Source organism: Geotrypetes seraphini, chromosome 15 (genome assembly GCF_902459505.1).
Source record: "Geotrypetes seraphini chromosome 15, aGeoSer1.1, whole genome shotgun sequence".
Taxonomy (NCBI): domain Eukaryota; kingdom Metazoa; phylum Chordata; class Amphibia; order Gymnophiona; family Dermophiidae; genus Geotrypetes; species Geotrypetes seraphini.
The window spans coordinates 67,597,876-67,612,808 of NC_047098.1; the positions used below are offsets into that span (position 1 = coordinate 67,597,876).

General features: G+C 40.8%; 1 protein-coding gene across 4 annotated transcripts in view; it reads right to left on the bottom strand.

Annotated features, from left to right (window-relative positions):
- The window catches only part of LOC117349455 (claudin-4-like), a 79,013-nt gene that overhangs the window by 34,080 nt on the left and 30,000 nt on the right, over positions 1-14,933 (bottom strand). Inside the window, exon 1 of one of the 4 annotated variants that reach the window (XM_033922962.1) lies at positions 9,800-9,865. The exons of 2 other annotated variants lie outside the window; for them this stretch is intronic. The gene's annotated coding sequence lies outside the window, so the exon portion shown is untranslated. Of the gene's footprint in view, positions 1-8,774; positions 8,878-9,799; positions 9,866-14,933 lie in introns of those variants that run through there. One more of the 4 variants, XM_033922961.1, reaches the window with a different exon arrangement.

Genomic DNA, 14,933 nt, shown 5'->3' on the forward strand with positions numbered 1-14,933 from the left:
GAATTGGCATGATCCCCTGTGCACATGTTTTCACACTGAAAGTTGCTGGGTAAGTTTCTTTCGAGAGTTAGCTGCAGTTGTATGTGAAGGAACTGCTGCCGCCTACGCCCTTTCCAGGGGCAAAGCCAGGCAATGCCATTCAAAATCAAATGCTTATGTTCTGCTACTCCCCTGACCTAAACTTCTGTTTAACTCAACTTTCAAAACCTGAGGGTTTTAAGTGAACATTTTCTAAATAATTATACAAAAAGTCAAAAAAAAAGACAGTCACTAACTCAATACATTATACAAGAGAACTAAGACTGATACAGAACCCATAGCCATAAAGTCATTTCAAGCCCATATTAAACAGTGAGTTGGATAAGAAAAGTAATCCAAGAGGGGAAAAAAGAACTTCTGTTATCAGCCTGATAACAAAACCATATATATTCCATACCTCCTTTCTTCAAAACATTCAGCAAATGCATGTTGTTACACAAAACTTTTGGATAGGACTTTAGCATTCCAAGCAGGATTAATGAATTCATGTTTGAATCTTCTTGTTTCTCCATTTCTGACTTACTATCAATTTCGAAAAGATTTTCATATTATCATGTAGTTCTAATGTACTTTTAATCTTTTTATCTATACTTATTTTAGTTTATATTGTGTTTTCCTTATTCATTAGTTTTAATGCTTGTATTAGTTACTTAGAATTTTATTATGTATGATGTTATTATTATATTGTAGCCGAGTACCTATTGTGTAAACCGCTATGAACTGCTGGTTAGGCGGTATAGAAAAATAAAATTATTATAATAATTATTATTATTACAGCAAATCTGAAAGTTCACCTTAAATAGTTCACGGGAAAGCAACCCTTTTGCACTGGGAGCAGGCTTTGAGACCAAGAGACTGAAAAGGCCTAGCCATCAGGGGGACTGGGTGCATTGAGGACCCTTTCACTTTCAGGCTTCATTGCCCTTCCTCCGCCCCCTCCCCCTAAGATTTTGAGAATTAAGAGCAACAGTTGGATGAGTAGGATCTAACAGCGTCTCAGGTTGTAGTTGAAAATTAAGCCGTCTGTGCCCTGAAAATGGCAAAGTCAGCCCAAGGTCAAGTATGCATACATTACCATATACTACAAGTTTATGATTCATTGTGGGGGGGTTCTATTTGATAAAATCGCCTACCTTACTAGTAAATCAAGGTGATGCATAATGCAAAAAAATATAGAAACGCACTGGGTGGACCATGAAGGTCTTTATCTAATATGTTACTAGAACTATATGAAAATGACCCCCTCTCTCTGCAAGTCTGCATGACTCTCAGGATCTGTTTTGCTTTGACTACAGTTGCTGTTTGTCACCCGTCAGAAGTTGACGCACTAGGTGATCACCTAATCTGTTTAATTTTTAAGCCAGCCCTGCTGAAGTGCAACTTCAAGAAATATTTCTACATGGGGGAGAAGGGGAGGGTCTTGTGAGAGATGTAGTTATTCTCAAAAATGTAACTCTTCCTCCCTCTCTGTTTACTCTAGTCCTCTAAATTTCCTCTTCATCTTTCCCTCCACTGGAGTTCCTTTCCACCCTAATTCTTGTTTACCGTGTCGAGCTCTGCGAATGTTGAGATGATGCGGTATACAAACCTAAGGTTTAGTTTAGTAGTAGAGGCATAAGCAGAAACCGAATTTAAGAAGGCCTAACTATGAAGAAATTAAGTTGTTTTGTAATCTCCATATTTTTATGATGCAAATGGATTTGGGTATCAGGCAGGAGATACATTTTAAATAATAATAAACCTGTGATAAGAAGGAGAAATAGGCAGACTGGTGGGACCTTTTGGTCTTTATACGCCGCGATACTTCTCTGTGGGGTTGATATTCAGCTAGTGGCACCTCCGCCAGTGATTTGCCTGGAATTCAATGTCCAGACTTCAGGACTGAATTTCCGGGTTTGCAGAGCTGGTTAAAGCTTAGCGATTAATTGCGATATTTAGCACTTAACAGGCTATGAGTTATTGTATCAAGATTGGTGTGACTTTAATGTGATCCCATTTATGCAGTTACCCTGGCTGGTTAAATGCTGAATATTGACACTTGACCAGTTAGGTGCTGAATCTGCCCCAGAATAGCTGGTTCTGAGATAGCCGCCACTGAAAATGAACGGTTAACCCCAAGCAGGCAATTCAGGCCCTCGGTAATCGCAACAAAGCCCATTAGGAATTAATGGGCTTCAGTGTCATTGCCGCATGGCAGCCATTAGCGCGGTTTCTGGCCGGTTAAATCGCTTTGAATATGAACCCATGTAAAGGGTTGCCAGATTTTCCGTTTGCAAAATCCAGACCAGTAGATCCACCCTTAAAATTTACAAACTAGAAAAACGATCAGAAACTAGGAACTCCTTTTACTAAGCTGCGCTAGTGTTTTTAGCGCGCTGCATTGCCGTTCGTGGTAACCCTGCGCTACGCGCCAAGAATTAATGCCAGATCAATGCTGGTGTTAGCGTCTAGCGTGCGCTAAAACCGCTAGCGCAGACTAGTAAAAGGAACCCTAAATTGTGCCTTGCAAGAAACTTAATTAATAAAAGGGATGGGACTTGGATTCTGCCTTTTTGCGATTATACATTCAAAGTGGTTTAATTATATACAGATACTTATTTTGTACCTGGAGCAATGGAGGATTAAGTGACTTGCCCAGGGGTCACAAGGGGCAGCACTGGGATCGATCCCACAACCTCAGGGTGCTGAGGCAACAGCTCTGCCACTAGGACACTCCTCAGGTAATTCTATACAAGGAAGCTGACATGTACACACCATTGCATGTTCCAATGTACAGAATCCCAGACTGTTACAGGTAAGTTGACGGAATACTAGCAATAGGCCTGACAGAAAAAGTAGAAAAGTTAACAGAAAGTTTAAAACAAATGTCATACACTACTGAGGTAATACGATATACTAATTCTATCACACACTGGTCTGAGTTCAAAACACTAAATCTAGGCCAAATCTCAAACCTAGTGAGCAGAGTAAGCAACTCCTTCTGCTCTCTAGATAGCCAATAAAAAGTATGAGAACTACCTTTATCGAAGTGCTACATGGAATAATGAACAAGTTTCTTGATGAAGGCTCCATGTCATCCGCTCTAAAAAAAGGCTTCTGTACTTTGCACGCTAAAGGATCCTTCACTAGATGCAGCGATAATTAATATAACTATCAACTAATTTCAAACATACAATTTCTAGCAAAAATTCTTGAAAAATGCATCCATAATCAACTGACCAAATTTCTAAATGAACACCAGATACTTGATAAAAACCAGTTCGGGTTTCAAAAGGATTATGACAGAGATCCTACTGCTCTATTTGCTTGACATAGTGCATTCAGGATTTCACAAAGGCAAAAGTTTCGTTCATAGTATCCCTTGATGTCTCTGCAGCATTCGACTCAATTAATCATGATGTACTACTGAACAGAATAGATGCCATCGGGATCAGTAGTAAGGTTTACAACTGGTTCAAGTCTTTCTTAGAACAGAAGCAGTTTGTAGTACAAGATAGGTTAGTTACATCTGAAAATAGTGAAGTTTAGGCATGGAGTCCCCCAGGGATTCACACTATTTGAAACCCTGTTCGATATCTTTCTCAAGCCTCTGTGCTCTGTGCTAAGTGGCCCAGGAGTTGAATACCAGATTTAAGGAAATGATATCCAGTACATCTTTAGTGTCAAACAATAAAGTTCCTCATGAGAGGCTCCTGAGAAAATTAAAGAGTCATGGGATAGGTGGCAAAGTTCAGTTGTGGATAAGGAATTGGTTATCGGATAGAAAACAGAGGGTAAGGTTAAATAGTCATTTTTCTCAGTGGAGGAGAGTAAACAGTGGAGTGCCACAGGGGTCTGTACTGGAACCGGTGATATTTAACTTATTTATAAATGATCTGGAAATTAGAACGATGAGTGAGGTGATTAAATTTGCAGATGACACTAAACAGTTCAAAGTTGTTAAAACACATGCGGATTGTGAAAAATTGCAGGTGGACCTTAGGAAATTGGAGGACTGGGTGTCCAAGTGGCAGATGAAATTTAATGTGGACAAATGCAAAGTGATGAACATCGGAAAGAATAACCTGAATCACAGTTACCGGATGCTAGGGGCCACCTAAAAAGGATCTGGGTATCATTGTAGACAATTCGATGAAACCTTCTGCCCAATGTGCAGCGGCGGCCAAGAAAGCAAACAGGATGCTAGGAATTATTAAAAAAGGGAACTAAGAATGTTATAATGCCCCTGTATCACTCCATGGTGTATTGCGTTCAGTTCTGGTCTCCTTATCTCAAAAAAGATATAGTGGCGCGAGAAAAGGTTCAAAGAAGAGCGCCCAACCTCAACTAACTGCAAAGGTTCATATATCTGACTGCAGCATGGGAGGGGCATGGCTTGCTTCCAACTTATGTGCATAGCTTATAGCATACTATGCTATGTACATTATATGGCACACAAAGGTGTGTTCACCTGGTGTCAAGGGTCACACCAAAATGATGGGTTTATGCTAGTTTTCTATAATGACCCTCTTGGCACACAGATGCCATTAAAGAACTGGTGCTTAGCTCTGGAGACACCCTATGGGAGCAATTCTGTAGCGTGCCAATAGCTAGGTGAAAGTCCCCATATAGAAAGCATCTGTGAAGTACCCATAGGGGATGGGTCAGTTTCCCTATGAAGAAAGACTGAAGCGGCTAGAGCTCTTCAGCCTGCAGAAGAGACAAGTCAGAGGAGATATGATAGAGGTCTATACTTAGGGTTACCAGACGTCCGGGAAAACCTGGACATGTCATCTTTTTAGAGGACTCTTCGGGGTCCAGGATGGACTTTCCAAAACCCAGCAGTTTATCTGGGTTTTGGAAAGCCCTAATGAGCTCCGGCCGCATCTGGAGAGCATCTGAGTATGCGCGGATGATATCACACACCTCCGTGCATGCTCCAAGCCCTCCAGACGGACCAGATCTTGTCGGGGAAGAAGAGAGGAGGTTTATAGGGGAGGGGCTGGGGCAGAATCAAAGGCAGGTCAGGGTGGGGCCGGGGCGAAATGAAACAGGGCCAGAGGCAGATCAGGGTGGGGCCATGTGTCCAGGTTTTTGTAGCCTGAGAAATGGTAACCCTATCTATACCGAGTGGAGTGGAACTGATCGATGTGAATCGCTTGTTTACTCTTTCCAACAATAATAGAACTAGGGGGCATATGATGAAGCTACTAAGTAGTAGATTTAAAACAAACCAGAGACAATATTTCTTCACTCAACTTGTAATTAAACTCTGAAATTTGTTGCCGGAGAATGTGGTGAAATCAGCTAGCTTAGCAGGGTTTTAAAAAGGTTTGGATAATTTCCTAAAAGAGAAGTTCATAGCCCATTATTGAGATGGCTTGGGGAAATCCACTGCTTATTCCTAGGATAAGCAGCATAACATCTGTTTTACATTTTGGGATCTTCCCAGGTGCTTGTGACCTAGGCTGGCCACTTTTGGAAAGAAGATACTGGGTTTAATGGACCTTCAGTCTGTCCCAGTATGGCAATTCTTATGTAAACTTTTGGGTCTTCTGTGAGTGCCACTGATGGAGCTGCTTCTGAATTGTGTTTGGGGAGAATACTTGTTACCGGCAGTTAGGATCTGTCATACTGCACTACATTGATGATTGAAATGGAATTTTTGCACAAGAGCAAATATTTTACAAATTTGTACTTCAAATGTTTCAGAAGTTCAGTATATCATCCAGGTCTCTCTTTTCCACTGTTTTGCATATTGGAGCTGCCACAGCACCGCCAAGAGCCAATTTCATCTATTCCTATAAACTCCCACAATATCATCAGTAAAAAGGTATAGAGAGTGCAGGAGTAGCCTAGTGGTTAGAGCACTGGGTTCAAATCCCACTGCTGCTCCTTGTGACCTTGAGTGAGTCACTTAACCTCCGATTGCCTCAGGTACAAACGGAAACCGTGAACCCTCTGGAGAAAGGGAAATATCTACTGTACCTGGATGTAACTCACCTTGAAATACAACTGAGTTACAAATAAAAAAAAGAAAGATATTTCTTGTGCTGTAGAAAGCAATCTTTCATTCCCTGAGCACCTGCGGCCTCTGTTAAAGGCTCCTTTTGCTACCCTTTCCCTGAACACTCATCTCTTTGATCCCCTCTCTCATCATGTTTCTATCTCTGACACTCTTGACTGTAACAAAAAAGTAAAAATGCAGCCTGACCTTCCCAATCCATTGCCACTCCCTCGAAACTGAGGAGCTGATGCAGAAAGTCCTGTGGCAGAGCCACGTGCCAACGGCTTCTGCCACGAACGAGAAAGTTTTGCTATTGCATAAGGCATATATCTGCATCTTGCCTTTTTAAAAATGATAGTGCTTTTTTCCTTTTTATCATATGATTTAGACCGTTAACATTTAAAGACATAATTTTAATATCCATTTATTTTTAAATTTTCAGGTATTAAATTATGTATATTTTCCCAATGTTTTAAGTATTTCATTTCTCTTTTTTCCTTTACTCCCATGATTACCTTATATATTTCCCTTTTATTCCCTCCCATCCCTCTTATCCCTCCCTTCCCCCCCTCATTATTTACGAAAACTTGGATACGCAGGTTGAGGTTAGATTTAGATAACTCCCACAAGCTATTAATAATTATCTAAAGTACTACCATTTTTCTCTAATTCTATATATTTTCTCTTATTTTATTATTAATTATAAGAATAAGTAAAAAGTTTTTCATTCTTATATATTGAAAGATTATTTTCTATATTTGTATGTCTTTAAATCCATAAGAATGATTATATTACATTACTTATATCTAAGAACATTTCAATTACAATTCATTTCTTTTCAGGTGGTATATTATTTTTATTTTAAAAAGCTTTCATACCTGGGTATAATAAGTTTATCATGTTAAGAGCATTCGAATTTAGCCTCTTTCCTCAGAACTGTAACAAGAGTCTTCAGCACAGGAATCCCCTCACCTCTTGTGCTCACTATTTTCCTATGATTCACAAGAGAGTTGTCAATTAAGAGAAGCTAACAATCCCATCAGTGTTCTTGTAAACTCTGTCTCAATAGCATACTCTCCAGACATCTATGATTTTAAAGTATCTGAGGCCTGTGCAGACAAGAGTGAAGTCCTGTGCCAAAAACTCTCCCTTTGTCCCCCATAGAGGATTGTCAGGTTGAACAAATTGTGGGTACTAAAATTCAACTTAATAAATAAAAGAACAATTATCTATAAAGATGAAACATGAAATTTGAGATATATATATTTAAAAAACTTTTCAGGCAATTTTTGCGTTTCAGATATATTCTTTTCATATATATCGTAATTGAAATGCATTTTAATGTATTTGAAACGCAAAATTAAACCCGAAGTACCGCCTTCAACAGGAAATATAACAAACCAATCACTTCGTCTTTTTTTTTTTTAATCTTCTCTGTGATTGAAGGATGATTCTCCTTCTCACCATTACTCCGCCTTCAAAATTTCTCATCCAATCAGTATATCTTTAAGTTTGTATAACTTACAGTTGCTTTAAGAATACTGTAAAAAAAGGGGCGTGGCTTGGACGGATGGTTGGATAAACGAATAGCTCCTTATATGCAAATATATTAAAAAGAATTACTACCAAATATTTTAAAGAAACTAAAATATATATTGAAATATGACTTCAACTAAACAAAATAAAGCTGACTTGGGAGCTGGAACATCGGGAAGCAATAAGAGGTCGAAACCAGAGCCAGGTACACCCTCTAAAATCCCATTACCAACAGAAAAAAAATCTGGATGTTATGGAAGAACTAAGACAAATAAAAGAAATTGTCTTAGATAGTAACAAAAAACTACAAAAAGCAATGGAAGATGCTGCAATCCTAACTAAAAGAGTGGACATCACAGAAAATAGAATTTCAACATTAGAAGATATTACAGAACAATTAAATACAGATATGAATCACAGCAAAATCATATGGAAAGAAATAACAGAGATAAAAAAAAATCTTGAAGACAGCCGGAATCGTGAAAGACGGAATAATTTAAGAATAATCGGATTACCTGAAGGAGTGGAAAAGAATGACCCGATTGCATTTCTTGAAAAATTTCTACCTAAAATACTACCACTGAAATTTAAAACGGAAATGGAAATTGAAAGAGCTCATAGGATTCCAACACAAAGAAATAACACTCAAACAGGTCCAAGAACTTTAATTTTCAAACTTTTAAGACATCAACAAGCAATTGAAATATGCCAAATAGCCAAGGAAATCAAAAATCTTAAATGCCAAGATTCAAAAATATACATTGTCCCGGACTTTGCAAAAGAAACAGCAACAAGAAGAAAACAATTCTTAGACATGAGACCACAACTAAGATCTCTAGGAGCTAGATTTGGGCTCCTTTACCCGGCGATTATGAAGGTTACCATTGCTAACAAAACGCAAAACTTTACGGATCCAAAAAAACTACAGGAATTTATGAATCAACTGGAGCAACCTATGACAATCTAAAGAACATCTAATGGGTTCATACTAATGACTATTGACCAATTTGTGAAAACTTTGACTTATATGATAATGAATTTCAATAAAAGAACATTGGTTAAAGATAGATCGGAACGGAAAGCAATGGAAAAAGAACACACAAGGATCGAATTAAAGACTTAAACAACTTGCAACATTCTCCATGGAAAACAAGAAAACTGAAAAAATACAAAAATTCTAGAATTCTACTCAGAATAAATAGAATAAACTTACTGGCAGGAACGAAAATGAATAGAAACACATCTCCGAACTCAAATGATGACGAAGAAAGTTTTTTCAAGTTTTGCTATTGCAGAAGGCTAGTCATGTGTAAATTTAAAGTGTACACAGTTTGAGGGCTAATTAAGGGAAGTCTGCTGAGGGCAGCTGGCCTTGGCAAAAGGAGTGTCAGCAAACATCTGCCCATGTGCTGGAATGCTATTCTACAGATAAACACCAGCCTCATGAAAATTTCACACACAGACAATGCTTGTAATTCTCATAATAAAGCACTGAATAATACAGGACTTCAGTTCGTGCATAAATGCCGTTGTTTTTTCTTGCTCAGACCTGTGAAGAATGTTTCATGTTTTATGCTGGTTTTTATTCTGTATGTTTGCTAACCCACCTGCTTAGGTTTTTTAAGCAGGCTATATGTTTTTAAAATAAATACATAAACCTGTGCACATTACTGTCACCTTATTTTGTCTTAAAGGTTAAGTGCTCACAGCAAAAATTAAAAATGGACCTTTAATCCTCTCTGACCCTACTGCAGGAGAATGAGCTAACCTTCTACGCCTCCTCAGACCTGGCATTTAAGCTCTCGCTTTCTGCCCCACTCAAAGTCATTGGAATAGCTAATAGCATCATTCCCATTCGTTTTAATGCACTGGGTACCACTGTCCCATGCATGGATTCACTCAGTCTTCTCTCTGCATGAAACACTTCTTGACATTCTGCGGCCAAAAAACTGCGCACAGACGCCTAGCTAATTGTGCGCTTCTACCCATAGAAGTTTTCTGCCTCAGCCCCTGAGGTTATAAAAAAATGAATAAATTTTAATGAGGAAACTGAGGTGCTTGCACCCATCTCTGTGATCTGTCTTTCACATGTGCCTCTCTGACCAGTCCTGCTCCTTCAGAGATGACAAACCAGCATGCAACCCTAAATCCTTTGCAGAAAAGTCTTCTCTGGGTCAGACAACTCAATGCAGGCTCTGTCCCAGGTCCTTCCTACATGATAGCATCTGCCTTACTTACTGTGGCTGCCCCGCACGGCCTCTCTCCACCCTCCTCCCCATTCGACTCTCATCAGTCATCTGAGGCAAACAGTCTCTCCACTTCCCCTCTCACTTTTAAGAGAGGGAGTACTCTGCACTGCCTCTCTGCTTAATCTGTTCCACCCAGCCCTCATTAGCCAACTATCAGGCATCCTTTTAATCCCTTTCACTAACCTTCCATTAGAAGCCATCATGCACAGCCTCTCCCTTTATGTCTTCCCATCTGGCTCTCATCAGGAACCATCATTCACAGCCTACTACTACTACTACTATTTATCATTTCTATAGTGCTGTAAGGTGTACGCAGCATTGTACATTTAACATTCAATAGATGGTCCCTGCTAAGAAGAGCTTACACTCTAATTTTGACAGACAGAGAACATAAGAATAGCCTTACTGAGTCAGACCAATGGTCCATCAAGCCCAATAGCTTGTTTTCACGGTGGCCAATCCAGGTCCCCAGTACCTGACAAAAACCCCAAAAGTAGCAACATTCTATGCTACCAATACAGGGCAAGCAGTGGCTTTCCCCCTCCCATGTCTTTCTCAATAATAGACTATGGACTTTTCTTCCAGGAAATTGCCCAGACCAGAGGGTCTTCCCATCTGGCTCTTATCAGGAGCCATCATGCACAGCCTCTCCCTTTATGTCTTCCCATCTAGCTCTCATCAGAAAGCATCTATTATAAAGAATAAAATTACTGAACACATAGACAAACATTAATGGGACAGAGTTAGTGTGGGTTTAGGCAAGGGGAGTTTTGCCTCACCAATTTGCCTCAGGTGTGAATAAGCATGTAGATTAAGATGAGCTAGTTAATATAGTGCATCTAGATTTTCAGAAAGCTTTTGACAAAATTCCTCAAGAGAGAACCCTTGGAAAATTAAAAAATAATGGGAGAGGAAGCAGCTGACCACAGGGTACAAGGAGTGGACAGCTGTGAGCCTTACCATTGAAAGCAGGAGTTCTGATCTGCTATTTTAATCAAGCCCTACTGCAGAATGTGGCCACAGGTACATGCCCAAAAGGTGTGACCAAAGGGGCACCTCCCCTTTGGAGTCAGGAGAAGGGAAGGTGGCCAAGGGTGTTGTCACTATGGCCAACAGATTTGGCCCTGTGCATGGATCAATGGATCAATATAATCACACAAACACAGTGAGGTTAAAGAATCTCCCTGCAATGATAGAGAATCACCCAGTGGTTGTTTAAATATTAATTAGCTCATTTTACTACTATTTTAATAGTAATGACCTCATTTGCATGGCAGAATCAGAATCTGCTAGGAAGATCTGAAAAGACTACGGTAAGCCATTCTGATAATTGGCTGGTAAAATACTGGCACACTAAACTGGTGGGACCAGTTTAGTGACCATCGTTAAAGGCCTGAATGGAGTGGAAAGGGTAGATGTGAATCACTTGTTTACTCTTTCCAAAAATGCTAGAACTAGGGGGAATGCAATGAAACAACTAAGTAGTAGATTTAAAACAAACCAGATAAAATATGATAAGTCTTATGTTCATATATTCAAAATTTGGGAGGCATGGTTGAAAAGGGTTGACATCCTTTGAGTGTGATTTCTTACACGCTATTGAAGGAAGGAGATCCTGCCAGGTATGGGATGGGAGGAGGAAGAGGGTATGTGAGTGAGTAGAATGAGTGATTGTATAGGTGCTGAGTTAGTGGGGGTCAGATTAAACATTTAGTAAGAAACAAAGCTTATTTATATTGCCCACATACAAGACTGTTCAATCTCCTCTGTTAAAGTTGCTCCATCATCTGGCAAAAACTGACACGATACCGTGCTATGACAGCATTAATTTTTCTCTAATGTGTTTAGAGGATTCCCTTTTGAGTCTGGAGGGCTTTGATGGCTGGGATGGTTTAGATGGGCTGGAGTGAGTTTTGACAGAGACTCCAGTAGATAGAACCTAACCACACTACCGGGCAGGGCTCTGGGTTTCTGGGCCAGAAATATCTAAGAAAAAGGACCATTTAAATGGTTAATTTATGAAGCATGTATGGTTGAGCAGACTGGATGGACCATTTGGGTCTTTATCTGCTGTCATTTACTATGTTACTATTAGCATATACCTGAGGGATCTATGAGAAACTGTGACTCCTGAGGCAAGCGGACAACCTGAAACAAGGCTCCATGTTGAGCCCTTTGTTTATGGTAGTTTTCAAATAAATAATTAACTTTGATCCACCTCTGGCTTTTTGAAATGCCATTTGTCTGACTCTACTTTGTCATGGTTGGTTTGACAAAGGATTGAACTTCTTCCTTTTTTGGTTAGTTGACTCTCATCAGAAGCCATCATGCACCACTTCTCCCTTTAAATCTTCTTATCTGGCCGACATCAGGGCCAGGGGCCATCGTGCAAGCCATCTTTTCTAATTCCTTTCCCTTGTAGTTCATGAAAAGCAATGCCAGTTCTGTTCAGGTCTTCCTAGCAGCTAAAGAAGTACTTCTGGTGCCATGGAGGATGGCTGCTTCCTGTGCTTTGTGAAGAATAATAACAGTTTATATACCGCAAGGCCGTAAAGTTCTATGGGAGCATCAGTTTGGATTTTCCAAGGGAAACATGGCTAATTTGATTATACACTATAGGTTATTATTGAAATCTGCTAGGAACCATGGACTAAGCAAAATAGAAATGTTTAAAATAAGTATGCAGGAACTGACAGTGAATGTAGCTTGTGCTTTCATTACTGCTGGGAAGGAAGGTGGGTCACTGACAGAGCAGAGAAGGAGATGGGCAAAGGGGAACTCTATCTGTATCCATTTATTTATTTAAAAAATTATATACCGTATATTACTTATATGGTTTACATAATAACAGGCATAAAATGCTAAACAAACATAAAGTCAAACCTCGGTTTGCGAGTGTTTTGAAAGACGAACAAAATATTTTTGCAAACCGAGCATTGACTCGATTTGCAAGTCCCCCTGCCCGTGAACTGGCATCGTCCCCCCCGCCCAAATTGAAGGCTTACCCCCATCTGGCACCAGCACGCAGCACCACCCCACAGGAGGTGCCAGTGCCAAAGATCCTGCCTCTTGCCGGACTGGGCCTTGAGCATCTACGCATGCTCAAGGCCTTCTGGCTCCCGCCTCTCTCCAAGATTCTTGGAGAGAACGAGAGCCAGAAGGCCTTGAGCATGCGCAGATGCTCAAGGCCCAGTCCGGCAAGCAGCACGATCTTCGGGCACCGACACCTCCTGTGGGTTGGTGCCAGTGCCAGTGCCACATGTGGGTAAGCCTTCAGTTTGGGTGGGCGAGGGATGCAGGTTCGTGGGGGGGCGGTGTACCAGTGACCTAGGGGGTGGGGGATCTTTTGGGGATGGGGTGGGGTGGGGTAGAGCAGCGCCGGTGGCCGGGGGGGGAGGTGGAACCAATCAAGAGAGTTTCCCTTACTTCCTATAGGGAAACTCACTTTGATATATGAGTAATTTGGTTTACAAGCATGTTTCTGGAACGAATTATGCTCGTAAACCAAGCTTCCACTGTACATAGTTCAATTATTGCAGAACAACACTCCTTAAAAATTGGTCAATAAGCACCAAAATATTTTCAGATCCAGTTTGAATATAAAGTTTCAACTCAAAAAAACATTTGCAAACAGTTGGGTTTTTAACATTTTCTTAAAATTCATTCTAGCAGTACAAAAACCGCAAAATTCATGGCAGGGTATTCCACAGCTTTACACCCGCTACTGACAACATGGCCGCACCAATCTTGATGTGGGAGATATGCATCTTACCCTCTGAACATAGTTTCATGCTGTTTTCTGATCTCAAACTTCTTTTAGGCTGATAAATTTCAAAAAAAAAAACCTTGAAAAACAGTTGGAGAGACTTGGTACCTGCCTCGCCTGTATGGCTCTGAGTCTTAATTAAAAGGGCTTTCAGCCCTGAGTCCTGGGAGTTACCACACAAACACATGCCAGTCCTTTCACTAAGAAACGATTTGGTCTATTATCAGCAGAACCCATCCCAGCAACCAGAACATCCTGATCTGAGACAGACCCTGCTGCCGTCCAGTTCAACCAGTTATACAAACGGATACTCAGAGCCTTAACAAAACATCCTTCAGGATGGAAAGGGAAAGACAGCACTTCAAGATCTCTTCATTTCTTCTGTCACATCTATTTTATCTGTCCCTACCATCATCTTCTTCCTCACACCCCAATGTCGCCCTAATGGCTCTCTCTGGCTTTGAACCCCTCTCTCGTACCTGAGGGTCTCCCTTATCCCCTTTTTCACATCTAAATGTCTCCCCAATCCCCTCTCTCAAGAGGTGGCTTAACTATTAGATAAACAAGGCCATTGCCTAGGGCAGTGTCCCGCAAACTTTTTTGAGCCACGGCACACTAAACATAGTGGCTGCGGCACGAGGCATCCAGAAGTGAGTGGAGATCGCCATGATGATATCACGCACATGTCAACGTCTATGCATGACGGGCCTTGAGACGCCAGTGTGGGGGGTGCCAGCAGGGAGAGGCGCTGGCATCTGCTGATTGCCTATAGGATTTGCCTCTTGCCACGAGAGGCACATCCTTTAGGCAGTCAGCTGGCACCAACAATTCTCCTCCTCCCCAATGTGCCGTGGCACACCTGAAATCTCAGGAGGCACACTAGGGCACACAGTTTGCGATACACTGGCCTAGGGAGACCAGTTTCCGGGAACTGGCAAAGAGCAGCTGCAGTCAACGCAAAAGAAAGGGTCCCGACAGTCTCACAAATTCAAAACTCAGTCAGCACAAAGAAGCTGGGTAATTTTCAAATAATTAATTTCGAGAGGTGAATGGTGTTTGGAAATTGCCTTCACTCTTATGTATTAATAAACCAGTCAAGAGTGAGTGCCCCACAACATTTCATGTATACACCCCGATGTTTAACCCTTTTCCTGTAAATGGCCTCTGTTCTCTCCCTTCCCTGCAGTACACTGTATAGGCACTATTAACCAGGTACCTCTAAAATGATATGATTGTATTGTTTCTACCCTACAATATAGAATGTACCGTTACTCCTGTACCCCAAACACTGTGAATGTACTACTGTGACCCGTTCTGAGCTCCCGGGTAGGACGGGACATAAAAGTGAAAGAAATAA